Here is a 17,104-nt window from a genome sequence, read left to right on the forward strand (position 1 = left end):
TCATTTTCGCCTTTTTAGCCGTCGGGGGGTCGGATTTTGTATCGGTCATTTCCAGGAGCCATGGGCCATTCCCGCGCGCTTAAAATCACTTATTATGTGTGTGTGCATACTTTTTTCAGCTTAGAGGTGCATTTGGGGTCAAATGCATGCTTGGTGCAAAGTTGTCTTTTCACTGTTTTTGAGCGTAATCTGGTCTAGGGGCATTCTAGACATTTTACAGTGTTTTTTTTTGTTTCCATCCATACGGTCGGGTAGAAAACATGATTTTGGGGGGGGGGGGGGGGGGGGGAGGGTGGTTTATTCTTTGTGTTTTTTTCAAAAAGGCCCAGAAAGTCCTCAAAATCACATTTCAAACTCAGAAATCTGCTAAGGCTTTAGCAGAACGAGCGCTTGTCCATGTTGCACGAGCGCTCATAAATGGGGCAGTGGGTTTTTGCCCTGGGGCATGCACCGCGCGAGCGCTCGCAGCCTTTCATGAGCGCTCATAGTACTGTTCATGTGTGTGTGTGTTTGTGTCTTGGTTCAGCACTGCACCTCCAACTTCAAATTATCATATCTTCTTTGTTTTAACTCCAAATTGGTCCGTTCTTGAGTCTAAATTGATCGCGTCGAAAAAAGCTTTCCAATGGTACCAATTTCAGCGTCAGATCCCACTTTTATCTTGAGATATTCAAGTTTTAGTGAAGTAGTGTCAGTTTTTGGTTCGAACCAGGATAGGGTTTCCCTTCTTTCAACTTCAGGACTTGATATCTTTACCATCCAGACTCTGAATTAAATGATACTTGAGTCTATCTTGGTTAATTTTTTGTTGTCTATCCAATGGTGTACACAGGGGTACCCATTTCAGTTCGAATTACCATTTTACCCTCTTAGCCTTAAGTGTTCTTCTTTCTTTGTCTTGCCATTTCTCTTTTGTCCAGACTCCGAATCATGCGATTCTTGAGTCCATCTTGATTAGTTTTTCATTATCTTTCCAGCGGTGTGCTTGGTGGCACCTAAATCCATATTTTTAGAAATAACTATTTTGCCCCGGGGGCTTAATTGTTATTTTTCCAATCTTTTGCTTCCGCGCCAGTTCTTATTGAGTTCCATGACCTCATGGAAAGTCATCTTAGGGTCTTAGAGGTGTGTTGTGCCTTTGGAGACCGTTGTCTTGTTTCTTGCTTCCGCATCTGGATCCTTTATCGGGTCAATTCTCGGTTCATCAAAGGACACGCTGGGTTGAAAAATCCAGGGTTGTTACAGCGAGAAATTCGAAAAGTCACAGATATGTGACGTGGACGACACGGGAGGTACTCGAGCAAGCTTGTGGGTCCCTCTACACCTCAACAACATAAGAATGGTCACTTGAACAGGCACATGACCCCCAAAATCTAAATCAGAATCAAATATATATACATATATATACATACTCAAAATCATCAAAAAAGGCAACAAATCTAACATAGAATCTCATATCTAGCATGGAAACATGGAAAATATCAAGATGAAGCTCAGGATCTAAAATAAAACTCAAACTTGCCAAATTAGGGAGAGAAGTGGATCGAGAAAGAGAGAGATGAGATCTGAGATGAGGAAGAGGGATTCAAGGCTTTGGAAGCTCGTCGGAGGTTCGCTGGAGGTTGGGAAGAAGGTAAGCAGCGACGAAAGGGAGCTAGGGTTGAGATCGATGTGTAAATCGATCAAAATGACCCTTGGCTTCTATTTTTAAAAACTGTTTTCGACATGTTTGATTGATCTGGAAAAATCTCAGATCGATCGAACATAGATCGATCTAAGCTTTAAAACGATACAGTATTTTTGAAATTTTTTTAAAAATATTTTTGAATTTTTTAAGATAAAAACAAAAATAAAAATAAAATGTTTTTGGATTTTTTTAGAAAAATAAAATCAAATAAAAATAAAAATGAAAATCAAATAAAAATCTTTTTGGAGTTTTTGAAAATATAAAAATAAAATAAAATAAAAATATTTTTGTATTTTTGAGGATAAAATAAAATGAAAATTGAAAATGTTTTTGTTTTTGTTTTTGTTTTATTATAAATAAATTCAAAATTCAAAAAGGGAAATTAAAGTCAAAGTCAAAGTCAACAAGGGGACACAGATCAATCTGGAAAAGACTTCAATCGATCCAACAAGTGAAAACCTACAGACAAGTTCGATCGATACACAGAGAGGCCTTTTTCATGGGTTCCAAAAAATTTCTAAGTGTAGAATGAAGATCAATCTGAGGACAATATCGATCTTGGAGCATTCAGATTGATCTAAACTGAAGTTCGCTCGATACACAGAGAGTTGATTTATGCAGGAAATTCTCGATCGATGGGACTGAAAGATGATTGGATGCAGAGATGAATGTTCGATCGATCAAACTTCTTTTGAGATCGATCGAACATGCACAAAATGCTTGGTTTGAACATGACAAGGCATGCATTCTCAATCACAGTTCCTAACAATGTGTATGAACCCAGAATATATCTAGACGACGCAAGAAATGAAAGGTAAAATAGAAATGAGGGAGGAATAGGGTTGTAAACCCTATGAAGCATTGCTAGTCTTTAACATCTCTAGCAAGATGTTGGGCTCTTTTAGCCCGGATCAAATATCTTGTTATGCATCCCCTCATTGATGGGGTGAATGGATTTTTGAATCCCACCCAACAAATGGTTCTCTAGAGAACTTGTTGGATTTGATTCAAAAGACATTGATGGTCCTTGGTCTATGCAACTCTTGGGCTTCCATGCCTTTAAGAACTTTGCTTTTGAAACAACATTCTTTGTTTTCAATTTTAAAAATTGATCTTTTGAAGTTTTATGTTCAAGCAAAGACTCGACTTTATCAAATTCATTGGCTATACATTTTTCTACAACACACACTTCTTCGTGTTTGTCCATTGAATTCGGGGTTGGATTAAAGATGTTTAACTTCACCTTCATGTGGCCAAATGAGATTTTCACTATCCTCGTCCTACAATTGATGTTAGCATTTGCGGTTGCCAAGAAGGGACGACCAAGGATAACGGGAATTTGGCTCTTGGGATTCGGAACCGGTTCCGTGTCTATGACAACAAAATCAACGAGGAAGAAGAACTTATCAATCTTAATCAAAACATCCTCTATAATACCCCGGGACTTTTTGATGGATCGATCGGCAAGTTGTAAAACCACCAACGTCGGTTTCAAGTCTCCTAAGCCTAATTTTACATACACTGAATATGGAAAAAGGTTAACACTTGCTCTTAAATCTAAGAGAGCCCGATTATGACATGGTCACCAATGATGCAAGATGTAGTAGGTGAACCGGGGTCCTTAAATTTTGGGAGAGTGTTATGTTGCAAAATAGAGCTCACTTGCTCGGTCAAGACCACTTTTGTTGGTGCTTGGCTCTTGTTCTTCCTCTTTTGGGTGCAAAGATCTTTTAAGAACTTAGTAAAGCCGGAATTTACTTAATTGCATCCAAAAGCGGAAGATTGATCTTCATTTGCCTAAACATTTCAATGATTTCATTGGTTTTTGTCTTTTGTTTGTCAAGAGAAATAGATCCTTTCAAGGCATCTGGAAATGGAGCTTTAGGCTCAAAAGTTTTTTCAAAATCTTTCTTTGAAGAATCTTCAACACAAGAATTCTTAGAATCATTTTTCAAATCATGCTTCAAATCATTTTTGATAACTTTCTTAACAAGATGATCATGTACATGTAATGAAGGAGGAATAAAATGTGAAATTATCAGGTGTCAACTCTTGGTTACACCAATTCACTCACTTCATTGGGAATACCTACTTGGTTATCAACAATTTTCCCACTTCTCAAGGTTGTCACCGCATTGACATGCTCAATTGTGTGACCTTCTGATGAGGAATGAGTCTCCACAACACATTATTGCTTTGGTGGGGCATTCAAAGGCATCCTCCCTTTCTCTCTAGCATTCAAAGTACCAGCTTTTTACCCAACTTGGGTTTCTAGCTTAGCAATGGATTGAGAATGAGAATGAAGCAATTGAGTGTTCACCTCTAGAGTGCCTAGAGTGGTCAACACTTTCTCCTCAAAAGCTGGACTCCTTAAGTTTCCTTAAGAATACGATGATTGGTTAGGAAAATGAGAATTTGAAAATTGATTTCCATTTGATGATTGAAAAAAAGATCTAAAACCCTGGGAACCTTGGCTTTGCATTGGAGGTGGAACATACTTGTTTTGAAAACCACCTTGGGGAGGGTTTGAGCCTTCCCCTTGGCTTTTCCAAGAGAAGTTTGGATGGTTCCTCCACCCTGGATTATAGTGTGAGCCATAGGGATTATTCCCTTGGTTAGCAAAGACAGCATTTGCTTGTTCATGGTTCTCGTTTTGCACATGTCCATAGGGACAATTGAAAGTAGAATGCAAGACACTTGAACAAGTCATACTTGATTCATTAGATGCATGATGATGAACATGATTAGGGGAGGAAGATACTTGATTCGCCAAATTTTGGATGATCAATAATAAATCAAACCTTTGAGATAAGGATTTCATTTTGGCGGCTATGTCATTGGAATTGTTAACTTGATATAAGCCAACATTCTTCCTTCCACCTAGATTTCTACCATTTTTTGAAGACAAAGATCTATGTATTGAATTCTCACCCATGCTTTCATACAATTGCCACACATTATTTTCATGCTTGTCAAGATAAGAACCACCCATATATGTATCAACCATACTCTTGTGATTATCCGGTAAACTTTCAAAGAAATATTGAACTAGTTGCCACTTAGGTATGTCATGATGTGGGCACTTCCTAAGCAAGTCATTAAACCTTTCCCATGTCTCATGAAACATTTCCCCATCACCTTGAGAAAATTCACAAATGGAAGTTCTCATGGCATTGGTCTTTGAAACCAGATAGTACTTCTTCAAGAACTCTTGTTGCATTTCTGCTCAAGAAGTTATCGAAAAAGGTCTAAGATTGTTGAACCAATATTTTGTCTTGTCCTTAAGGGTAAAAGGAAAAAGTTTGAGTCTTAAAACTTCTTCTGGCATGTCCGTGTATTTCACGGTGGAACACACTTCAAGAAACTCATCCAAATGCTTGTAAGGTTCTTCACTTGGAAGTCCATGATAGTTGAGAAGCATTTGAATAGTTTGTGGTTTAATCTCATAGTGATGTACTCTAAATGGGAGCAATTGAATACAAGTAGGTGCATTGTATTCATTAGGCACATAATGGTCTCTTAAAGCAATGGGAAGATTCACAACCGGTGGTGCTACTCGAACACCGTGGTTGCCTTGCATAATGAGAGGTTGTGGAGCAAAAATTGGCCGAGGCATTCCAAATGGAATTTGGCCTTGTTATTGTGGTGGGATGAATGGTCTTGGCATGTCCAATGGTATTTGAATATTTTCATGATGCACATTAGGGTGGAGGATGCCTTGTTGGTCTATGTGACCAAGGTCCTCCACATGGTCGTCATTCAATTCCTCCATTGGTGAAATGGAATGATGCGAACTACCTCTTCCCCTAGGATTACGAACAACTGATTCAAGATGCAAACTAGAAGGGACAAGAGTAAGATTCAATGACCTACGACCACACATGCACTAGCAAAATAAATAACAAGTAAATAATCAAATAACAATCACTTCGGCCCCATAACAAATCAATCAACAAACATTCTCCACATACATTGGTCCCATACTCCCATGTTTGAACAATATGCTTAGAAAAAGTAAATTGCCTCCACACGGGCTCACGATCTATCTATGAAATGAAAAACTTGCCATCACGCGGGCCGACGATTTAACTAGAGACTGAGTTAGAAAGATTCACAAAGGGTCCTTAAGCACTTCAATTTATTTTCAATTTCCAAGCCTTGTTATGCTTTGGAGATTTTAAATTTTAGTCATTTATGCTTTTGCTTAGCTTCACTTGGCTTCCTTGTTTTCTTTGCTCTTTAATTCCCTTTGCTTGACTCTCTTAGCTCAATGCACCTAGCCAATTAAGAACAAACACAATTAGTAACAAAAATAAAGTAAAACAAAGACACGATCAAAAGAGTACTAATTCCTATTTGTTTCCACACGGCGTTGCCAATTCAATCCCCAGTAACGGTGCAAAAAACTTGGTGGGTCGTTGCAGGCTCCAACATTTAAGAATGCATTAAGAATGTGAGTGTGGAATGTGGCCAAGTTTTAAATTTATAAAAGCCACTACTACCTCTAACTAAAAATATAGCTAGGGTGAGTAGGGATCGTCCTAAGGGATTGTGGGAATGTTTGCAATGGAAACAATGTATAAGGTTAGTAGGTCAAGTGATCAAAAAATGATTTGTTTGGTTGATTAAATTAAACTACAATGCAATTTGAAATTAAAGCAAGTAAAAGGTAATAATTTAGAAAGCAGGGAAAAAGATATAGAGGAGATGACTTGGCGTACTAGAGCTCACCACTAAGCTTGACTTCACTAGACACTAGCAATTGTATATCAATAGGGAAATTGAATTGTAACTTGTGTGTGTATGTGACATTAATTGAAACTAAGCATGGATAGTAAATAAGTATAGATTGTATAGCCAATTCAAATGGAAAGCACAACCTATCAAATGAGACCAAAATCCATTCAATGAAACCACAATTTATGCACACACAACTATTTAGAAACATACACCCTTTGCATTCATAAGTATGGAACACCAAGCAACAAGAATAGATTGTCCACCTATCTATGAATCTAAAGCAACTACACTACAACTACATTAAAGACATGGAAATTAAATTAAGTAAGCTAAAAGTGTGGCACAATCCATTAAGAAACAAGTGTGAATCATCAAATAAATTACAAGAGTGTTCAATTAAGTACTATGTTTTGATCATCACTAGATTAACTTCATCCATACACATAGACATGCATAAATTCCATAAAAAAGAGAAAAGCACATGAATAATCCATTCTAGCATGCATAGACATATGGTTAGAAATAGATAATCAATTGAAAGCATTAATCCATACATATTAAGTAGAAACCACAAGATATATATATATATAAATTCAAGATCAAAACATTTGTTACAAGTAAATCCCCAAAAATATACAAAGCACTAAGTCAAGGAAGCAAACTTAGGGGCTACTCTAGCCCCAAATAGATGTCTAGCCACTCATTGAAGTAGTCATCCAACCCTCAAAGGCTATCTCCATGGTAGGAATGACCTCCTTCTTGATAGAACCCTAGAATAATGGAAGAACTCCCAAAATGTGTAAAAGCTCTCTAGTCTCTAGCCTCCTCTTCAAGATATGAGATGTGTAAGTTATGATGAATATGAAGATATGTTCAATCTTGCTCTTAAAATGGCTCCAAATCCTTATATAGGAGGCTCAAGTGTCACACCCAATGGTCTGGATTCGTGCACTAGGGCCCTTGCAATGATTGCACCATGAGCCAACTTTTAATGAGCTGGAATTTGTTTTATTTCAGACTTGAGGAGGTTCGATTGATCGAACTATGTTAAGATCGATCGAACTGAGGTGAGATCCATCGAATGCTGCAGAGATCGATCATCCTTGGCAGTGCCTTTTTGAATAAAAACAAATCTCTAAGATATTTTGAGATATTTTGGGAAAGAGACAAAAGTGGTAGGTGGGGTGGTAAGTGTGGATAAGATCGAAATATTTCGATCGATCTGAGAAAGGTTGGATCAATCGAAGATGGTGAAATCTTTTGGATAAGGACAATTGCTTGAATCCATCTTGATAAGGCCAGATCGATGCTTCTCTGATCGATCGAAGGAATGTTGAGATCGATCGAACTTGTTGTTTTTCCACACTTTGCTTCCACTTTGCTCATTTCTTCCATTCAGCTTGAGATTGCTTCTTTTAAGCTCTTATTTGGCTGAATTAACTTATTTTTGGGATAACTACCTAAAAAGGGCAATAACATGAAATTTGCCTTTTTGAATAAAGACAAATCTCTGAGATATTTTGAAATATTTTGGGAAAGAGACAAAAGTGGTAGGTGGGGTTGTAAGTGTGGATAAGATCAAATAATTTCGATCGATCTGAGAAAGGTTGGATCGATCGAAGATGGTGAAATCTTTTGGATAAGGACAATTGCTTGGATCCATCTTGATGAGGCCAGATCGATGTTGCTCTGATTGATCGAAGGAATGTTGAGATCGATCGAACTTGCTGTTTTTCCACACTTTGCTTCCACTTTGCTCCTTTCTTCCATTCAGCTTGAGATTGCTTCTTTTAAGCTCTTATTTGGCTGAATTAACTTATTTTTGGGATAAGTACCTAAAAAGAGCAATAACATGAAATTAATCTAAGACAGGAAAATAAGAGAGATAAAGGTTCTAGAATACCTAAGCTTAAGGGGTTTGAATGTGCACTTTTCAGCGCTCATCACTTACTTAAAGGTCCAATGCGTGCTTTCCTTTGCTCCAAGTACCTAATTGACAAGTAACAAGTGAGAAAACAAAAATAAAACTAAAGAAAATGATTAAAAGAGTACTAATTCCTATTTAAATTCCAAATTCGACGTTGACAAATTCTCGGCAACGACGCCAAAAACGTAGTGCGGTCCGAGTCGAATGCTCAAAAAGTGATTAGTGAAGTGGCCACCATATTTAAAAATTTATAAAAACCACTTAACACTTATACTATGTAGTATGAAGTGAGAAAGGATCATCCCAAGAGACCGCAAGCGTATTTTGGAATTAAATTTGGATTAGTATGTCGAATGATCAAAAGAGTGGTTTGGTTTGAAATGGTTTTGGAAAAGGAAGTTTTATAAAAGAAAGGTTTTTTTATTAGAAAAGGGGAGTTTTTTTTTTAAATAAACTAAATTTTGCGAATCCGGGGCTAGCTTGACCTAGAGGGAACGCGGCCTGGTGTAGGGCGTGAAAAAGTTTATACTATGCCCGAAACGGTTGTCAAGCCCGAAACGGGGATAGCTATCAATCTCGCCTTGTTAAAGTTAGTTAGTGGTTTTCAAAATTTTGAAACTTGGGTCGGTAGAGACCAAGTACGGGAAGAGGTGAATTGCATTTCATATCATACATGGTATATTGTTGAAACGTATTATGTTGTTGGAATAAATGCTTGTTCGAAATGCAAATATTATTTTATAGACTCCCAATGCATGTTCCCAGTTTTTTTTTTTTCTCCATTTATGTGTTACGTGGCTCAAAGAAGTCTAAAGCTGACGTCTTAGGCGACTTCTACTGAGCCGTTGTGCTCACCCCTTATTTTAATATTTTTAGGTCTTGGGAAGGAAGTGGCTGATAACGTTCCATCATAGACATAGTATGACGGTAATGCCCCTTAGATGACCTCGTGTTCGGGTAAGGACCCGATTGACGATTTAGACTCCCGAGTTTGGGTCGTTACAAAAACTATTCGGTTCAAAAATTTTATCATCATTACAACTCTTTAGTTCCTTCAACACTTCCTCTTCAGTAAAAGGACTCTCCAACCCATCCCTATTCATTTTTGAAATCGAATCAGAATGAATACCACAAAGCTGATAGAGGTCTCAATTCATATACGACTAAAGCAAGGATGATGATATTTGTGATATGTAGTGTATATTTAAGGTTTATATATTCATGTGAAATGTTATTGAGCTGGTGGTCCCCATTCATGTATGGATCTAAATCTCCATAAAGATAGTCCCACTAGCTAACATGAAGTTAGGGATTTTGTATGTATCACATAAAATTAAGGATTTTTTTTTTCTTAGTTGGTACTCACACAGACATGTCGAGATTTGAACCCTTAACCGCCCTTTGGAAAGAAAGGGTCTTATACCGCTAGGCCACTGGCCCATTCATAAAAAAGAAAAAGAAAAAAATAAGGTTATATATTATGGTCACTAAGAAAGTTCTATAACTGAGAGTCACAAACTAAACATATATTTTGTAGATAATTTACTAAATTTTGATAAATGCACTAAATTAGGAAATTATATCATTGTGAGTTCTTCTTCTTTATCTTCTTCTTCTTCTTTTCCTCTTTGTGCCCTTCTAATTTTTAGAGATTTTGGTAATTTTGTACAAATTTGTGAAATCACGTATATTGAGAAAACTTAATGATTCAAAGAGTATATTCAACACAAGATGATAAGTCAAAGAGTATATTCAATAAATTCTTCAAGGCCAATCAGTACCAACCTGAACTCTTTTGGCCCTTAATGCTCATTTTGACTATAAGATATTATGGTAGATGGATGTCAAGCCGAATTCCTTGAATGATTGAGTCCATGTACTCTAGATTGAATATAACTTGATGCACCATCCTTGGATCAACTAATGTAGATTAAATATAAATCCTAAAATTCAGAATATTCAAGTAGGTTGGTACTCATAATCATCAAAATTATCCGATTTTCATCTAGTTTAAAACCTTGGGACTAACATAATCTATTCTAAAACTACTCCTAAGAAATGAAGTAAAGTACAAGGAAACATAAAGATTAAGTAATTAAGTTCAATTATTTGGTCGATGATCTTTATCTCACTCTTCTTTATGACTATTTATAAGTATCACCAACCAATTGAAGAAGGTTGTTCTAATGTTTAACTCGATTTAATCTTAACTTTCAATTCCATAACTTCCTTCAACCCTTATAAATTTAACACCTCTCCAACACATACAATTTCTGGAGCAATATCATGTTGGGGGAAATTGCACGTAAATAACAACACATTAAAAATATAATACATGTAATTTATTGATTCATGAATCAATAATATGAACAATACATTGATGTAGAAGATAACAATATGAAATGACAATATTTTTATTAAACTGAATAATACATCAATTTCAATAATATGAATGTAACAATGAAAAGAAATATCATGCAGTATAAGAATAATAGATCAATATTATTATCACAACAACAATAAGAAATTATTTAATCGAATAGTATATGAAAAAAGGAGGATAATAAAATAAGTTAGAAATAACCGGCCTGGATAATGAGAGGCATGCGAGTAGTGTCCTAAAGTTGTATGGCCTCCCTGTGTGCAGATGATAGCGGTCTAATACGGCTCCAAGATACAACCCATATTTACTGGTAGTCTTCTCTAGACACGTCCGAAGAGAAACAAAGTTGTACCAGTCTTGTCTTCAAAGTTGCCCCAAACACGATATAAAATACTCTATAAAATCTCCAAGGATCAAGAGAAATTAAAAGGGATAAGCTCATAGCCTTACACCATTATTCACTCAAGTATATCTCCCAAAAGTGTCATACACAAAATATGGAATAAGATCCATTTTATATAGTTTCCAACTTATAACTCTTTTGTATCATCAATACAAAATTTAAATAAAATAATAACGATAATAAATATAATAATAATAATAATAATCTAATAATATTTATAATTTATAATTTATAATAATTACACTTTAATAATTTTTATTAAATAGTACTAACAGTTCCACCTATTTGATAAAAATCAAATCATAGAAAATATATATACATTTAATTGGGCAACCTTTAATACTATGTAATGGATGCAAGGAGACTCTCAGACTTGAACTTGCACTTAGCGTTGATAGCTTCCATTTGGGGAATCTGAGAGACAATGTCTTGAACTTGACCCCTTGAACCAAACTTCAACATGTAACACACATAGTATTGACTTTAGACTTGGTACGTCGGTTAGCGTTATTGATGGCCATGCGTTAGTATCTTGTTTCTCATGAGAGCTCTCGGGAACAGCCCAATTCCTAAAGTTGCGGCCCCATAGCGCTCTCACTTAGGTGAATCCTCCAAAGGTATATGTGACCTATACCCTGCGAGAGTCTGCCTGCCTCGAATTTATTTAGGTTAAAACCTTCCTAACGTCACATTAAACAACATTGTGCCTTAAGGATGGGTGGGAGTGAATCTTCATGAGAAACCTCAAAAATAGAGTGTTATATATGAGTTCACACAGTGCGGATTATTTCTACCCATTGAAACTTCTTCATGGAACTCCAATCACGAAGGACGAGTTACATCCGTATAGCTGACTCCCTTTTGGGCTTAGCCCATCCCCTACGACATTACTTTCTAGAACTCAGCCCCCAGAAGTTAAAGACTTTTGGTCTTTTTTCATACAAAACCCAACACTTGGTTTTTTTTTTTTTTAATTATTTATTCTTCTTTTTTCTTCACACCCCAACTCTTGGGTGTTGTCTTTCTTTTCTTTTTCTTTTTTATTCTCAGTGCATTTTTTTGTTCCTCACCCCACCACTTCATCTCTCACACACACACACACACACACACACACATATATATATATATTCCCTTTCTATCTCCTCCATTTTTTTTTCTCCACAAAATAATACGACATTGAATAATACCTCGTTTGAAAAAATTGGAGATAGATTGTTTTGCTTGCTTCGTTATTCTATCTGGATAGAGAATTGTTAGTATATGCTTTTGTTGAAACATTGCAATGTATGAAGTGGAATGAGAGAGAATTAAAGTATGTGACATGCACGCACACACTTATTGACACACGCACCATTTTAGATGAGAGAATCCGGGAAAAAACCTGTGTGCTTTATCTCCGTTAAACATAAGATAAATTTTATTAAGTTAACCTACCATGCAAGCGCTCTTGTCATGGTAAAGGTTCAATTACAGAATATTAACACCTTCATTTTTTAATTATTTTCATAATCAGATCTCCATTTCATGTTTCTTTTTCTCTCTCTTTCCATGTGGCTCCGTACGCCTCCAATTCAGTAGCTTCTCTTCAAATCAAGTTTGAACATTTTCTCTTCAAAGATTGAAGCATTCATTATGTAGTGATTTAATAATTTCCTCGAACCCCACCATTAAAGGATGGCAACTATTGATTAAAGCATAGAATTCCATTGACACACCAAATTGTATTAATCTCAAGACTTTCTTCTATGACCAAAAATCCCTGAAGGCGCCATTAAATCATGCCTGGCTCTAGTTCCACCATCAGACATATCCCCTCAGTAAAACCGACACCATAGGGCGTGGGCTGCTATATAATTAGCAATGCGCCAATCTTGAAAACCACCACGCAAAGACCACCTATGTCATTTGTATCAGCTACACAGCTAGCTTTTACATCTCTTCAATAGCAAACATTTCCTTGTGTGTGAGGTGGCCCCACTTTATTGAACCATTTTCCTGTGTTCTTCTTCAATAGAATAACGAATTTTTTCTCGAGGTGCTTGTAATGACCCGGTCATTTTTCTTCTTTCATTTCTTCTGGCATTTCTTTTTTTTTTTTTTTCTTGTAACCTTAAGGTTTTGGAGATCCGATGTAGGGTTTTGAGTTTAGTTTTGTGCTTGGATTTGACTCCGAATTTGCATGCATCCATTTTATGCCATTTTAATGAAACATGTAGTCTTACTTTTGCAAAAAAACATACTACTTGCTTACTTTTCCTCCCGTAGGGGTATGGATGCATAGTTTCTTTAGAAATATTTTCTTTTCTTGAGGTGTTTTGTGTAATTATCTTTTTAGATATTTTTGGTCTTAAGGACCTTTTTGTAATTTATTTTGTGAGATATTTTGGGGAGGGACTATTTTTCAATTTTCGAAAAGTGTGACAAGTGTTACACTCTCATTAGTCCACTTGTAGGCATTCTAGTGGTGACACTTAGAAGCCTTGGATGATGACATGAGGAGGGTGATGTTTCACCCACTTGGTGGCCTAGGATTGGTATACTTGTTGGCTTGTGATGTTGGCAAGTGTAGGGCTTAGATTAAGCCTTGAGATGAGGCTTAGGATGGTGACAAGTATAGGCCTAAGATGTGATCTTGTGAGGGGGCCTAACTTGGTGACAAGTGGAGGGCCTAGATTTAGTCTTACATATGTGTGTGAGAGAGGTAATATAGGTGTGTGTGTATGTGGCTATCAAAGCCCTTAGTTAATGGATAAATACACATTTCTCCACTAACTTTCCTTCTTCCTCACAAACCCTCTCTAGCCACCATTGATACCCTTTTAACCTAGCCTCCATTGCTGGATTCTGGACCACTTCCTCTCACCTTAGAGCTTAAACCTTGGGAGACAAAACCTTCCCCTTATCCTTCTCTAGAACACCCTTGTTCGTTTTTCCGATGTGCCTTTATTTGCCTTGGATTCTAAAGCTTGTTACTCTAGTGAGGTAGGGGTTATTGTATGTTTATATTCATTTGTGTTTTAGTGTTTATGTAGTTCATTATATATTGTATACATGCTTGTTTAGTTTTAGGATGCATATAGATGATATCAATCTCTATATACTTGATTAAGTGTTATATCAGATCAAAGCATGTGTATTGTATGTATGTCTTGTGTAAAGTGATTGTTTCACTTAGTAGCATACTAAATTTTAGGGATTTATCATGTTGTGATAATGGACTCTTGTAGAATATTACTTGTATTACCTTACAAGCTTATTATTATGTTGTTGTGAATGTAGTATTTGTGACTTGCTTGATAGTGAAGTAATTCAGCATGATATAGGATATCATTGTATTATGTAGCGAATTGCACATTGAAGATTTGACATTGTTTTTGCCTTGTTGTGTGTAACGAATCGCACATTGAAGACTCAACATTTTATATGCCATTGTAGATGTGAAACCCTAGGACATGTGGTGTGTGGCTTCAACTCTATTTATGCATGGAAGGTGGATTTCATGCATTGTTTATTTGGATATAAGTTTGGTGCTTATTATTGATTTTGGAAAGACTTAGGGCATTGTTCATTTGACAGCTAAAGTAAGGCTTTAGTGCGTGAGATATGAGTTCTCCCCATATAGTGCGCACTAGGTTGTTCCTTGTGGGCTAGTAACCCAAAATCACTAACGTCTTGGTTAAATTCCGGGATTCCATGTCCAAGATATTATACTACTTGATTTTGCATTCGATTCCAAGTTGTTAATTGTTAATTACTTGTAGCTTATGATTTGGTGTATGAGGTTTCAATTTTGTATAGTATACTTGTGCATTGTGTACTTGTATATTGTGGTTTTCATTTCAATCGCTTGATGTAGCTTGAGATGATTCCTTAATTCACCTTGTAACTTGGACGTTAGGTGGAATGATCCCTTGTATTGATCTATTTTGGACTTATATGGCACTTGAAACTATATGGTATACGCATGCACTTCTTCCTGCGAGTAACTTGTTTACTCACCCTAGTTGTTTGGGATATTTTTCAAGTAAAACCACCTTATTTTGGGATACACAACATCCCTAGGTTTGCTTGGTAGCTTGGAGTACTTTTGACGTATTTTGTATACGTGCACGTGTTAGCATGTTTAGCTTTCTTTTGGTTTGAAATGCCAAAACTTATATTTTTCATTTGGGATATGTAAATTGTACTTAAATACACTATTTGAGACTTATTTGATATGTATGTACTGAGGTCAAGGGCCAAACACCTTTTTATTTATGCAATTCATGTTTTGCGTTTCATGTATTTTAACATTTTTGCAAAGTTTGTGCATAAGGGCATTTTGGGCATTTTTTTTAAAAAATAAGATTTGGTTTCAACATGGTTGTATAGAAAATCACATTTTAAGGGGGGTTGCTTCACAACTTTTTTACAAAAAAACCCATTTTGGCATCGAAAAACAAGGTTTTTCATGGATTTTTTGATGTAGCTTTTCAGTTTCTGCAGATGGCGATCGATCGTCGGTTATGGCGATGGATCATCAATGTTGGCGATCGATCACCCTCGGAGCATTTTATTTCAGTTTTATTTTAAAATTTCGAGGTTCCATATCTCTTTCATTCGGATTCTGAATCAGGCGATTCTTGAGTCTAACTTAATTAATTTTTTGTTGTCTTTCCAATGGTGTGAACGGTGACACCCATTTCTGTTTTGAAAATATCATGTTACCCATAGGGTTGTGCTTACCCGTTTTCAAAACTTCGCTTCCGCATTTGATTCATTTGAGTTCCATGGCTTTATGGGACGTCACTTTGGCGTCTTAGAGATGATGTACATCTCTAGAGACTTTGTCTTTCTCTTTAGCTTCCCCATTTGGATCCGTTTCCGGGTCAACTTTTGGGTCATCATAGACGCACCAAGTTTGTAAAACTAAGGCCGTCACAGCGCTTCAAAATTGTACCTCACAAAAATAAAAACTTATTATGTCATCTATATGGTATTAAACAGCACGCCCAATTGTAGAAAACCTTACTATACAAATCTGACTCAATAAATCTCATAGATAATCAAAAAAAAAAAAAAAAAGAATTAATGATATGTAATGTATGTACTAATTTCATTGTTTAAAGATGCAATTAGTTTCTCTTTATAACATCATTAAATTTCCATTTAATACTACAATATAACTTATGGGCTGATATTAAAATAGAGACAATTTAATTGAAAAAACCAACCTTTTCCCATTTAATTGCATTAATGGATAAATAATATTTTAAAAGCAAAAGTAACTTATGAAAAATAGCTAGCATAACATCCAAAGTTAAAACTCTTTCTTTGCTTTTCCTCTTGAATGGCCAATAAAATGGTATATAAACATTTGTTTAATAATAGAATTGGGCATTTAACTACTTCCCATTTTATCATGATAAAACCATGGTAAAGGTAATCAAATATACAAGGAAACGACTATTATAAAAATAGACATTAAGTGAGGTACAAATGAATATTATTATCACCATGCAAAAATAGTTATACCTTATTTGATAAGTACAACAGTTAGTGAAAACATTATAGCGAGTAAAGGGCATAATGCAGTAAAGTATCACATTTATCTTAATGCATTATAATTCTAATTTTATATAGTTGATCACAATAAAAGAAAACTTTAAGGAATTGTATAACTCCTATTAATTTATTATCAATGTACTGCCATTCCCAAGGCCTATAGGAATTGAATAAAGTAATACATATTTTCTCACCAAGTAAAATAAGTGATTTACAATCAAGCCTTGGAAGACTACAAGTAGTAGGGAAAACTAAAAACAAAGAGTTACAAATGCAATGAGTATACGATAGACTATATTCATATAATAACAAATAACATGGCATATAAATTTATAAGAATCAATAATATAAAAACTTTCTTTTCAGAGTATATGCCATAAAAAGTTATATCCAAAAAAGAAATATAAAAATTTTAGGAAG

This window comes from Cornus florida, unplaced genomic scaffold, assembly GCF_030987335.1.
Source record: "Cornus florida cultivar Cherokee Brave unplaced genomic scaffold, ASM3098733v1 CherokeeBrave_3.0.0_Hap2_Chr08, whole genome shotgun sequence".
Taxonomy (NCBI): Eukaryota; Viridiplantae; Streptophyta; class Magnoliopsida; order Cornales; family Cornaceae; genus Cornus; species Cornus florida.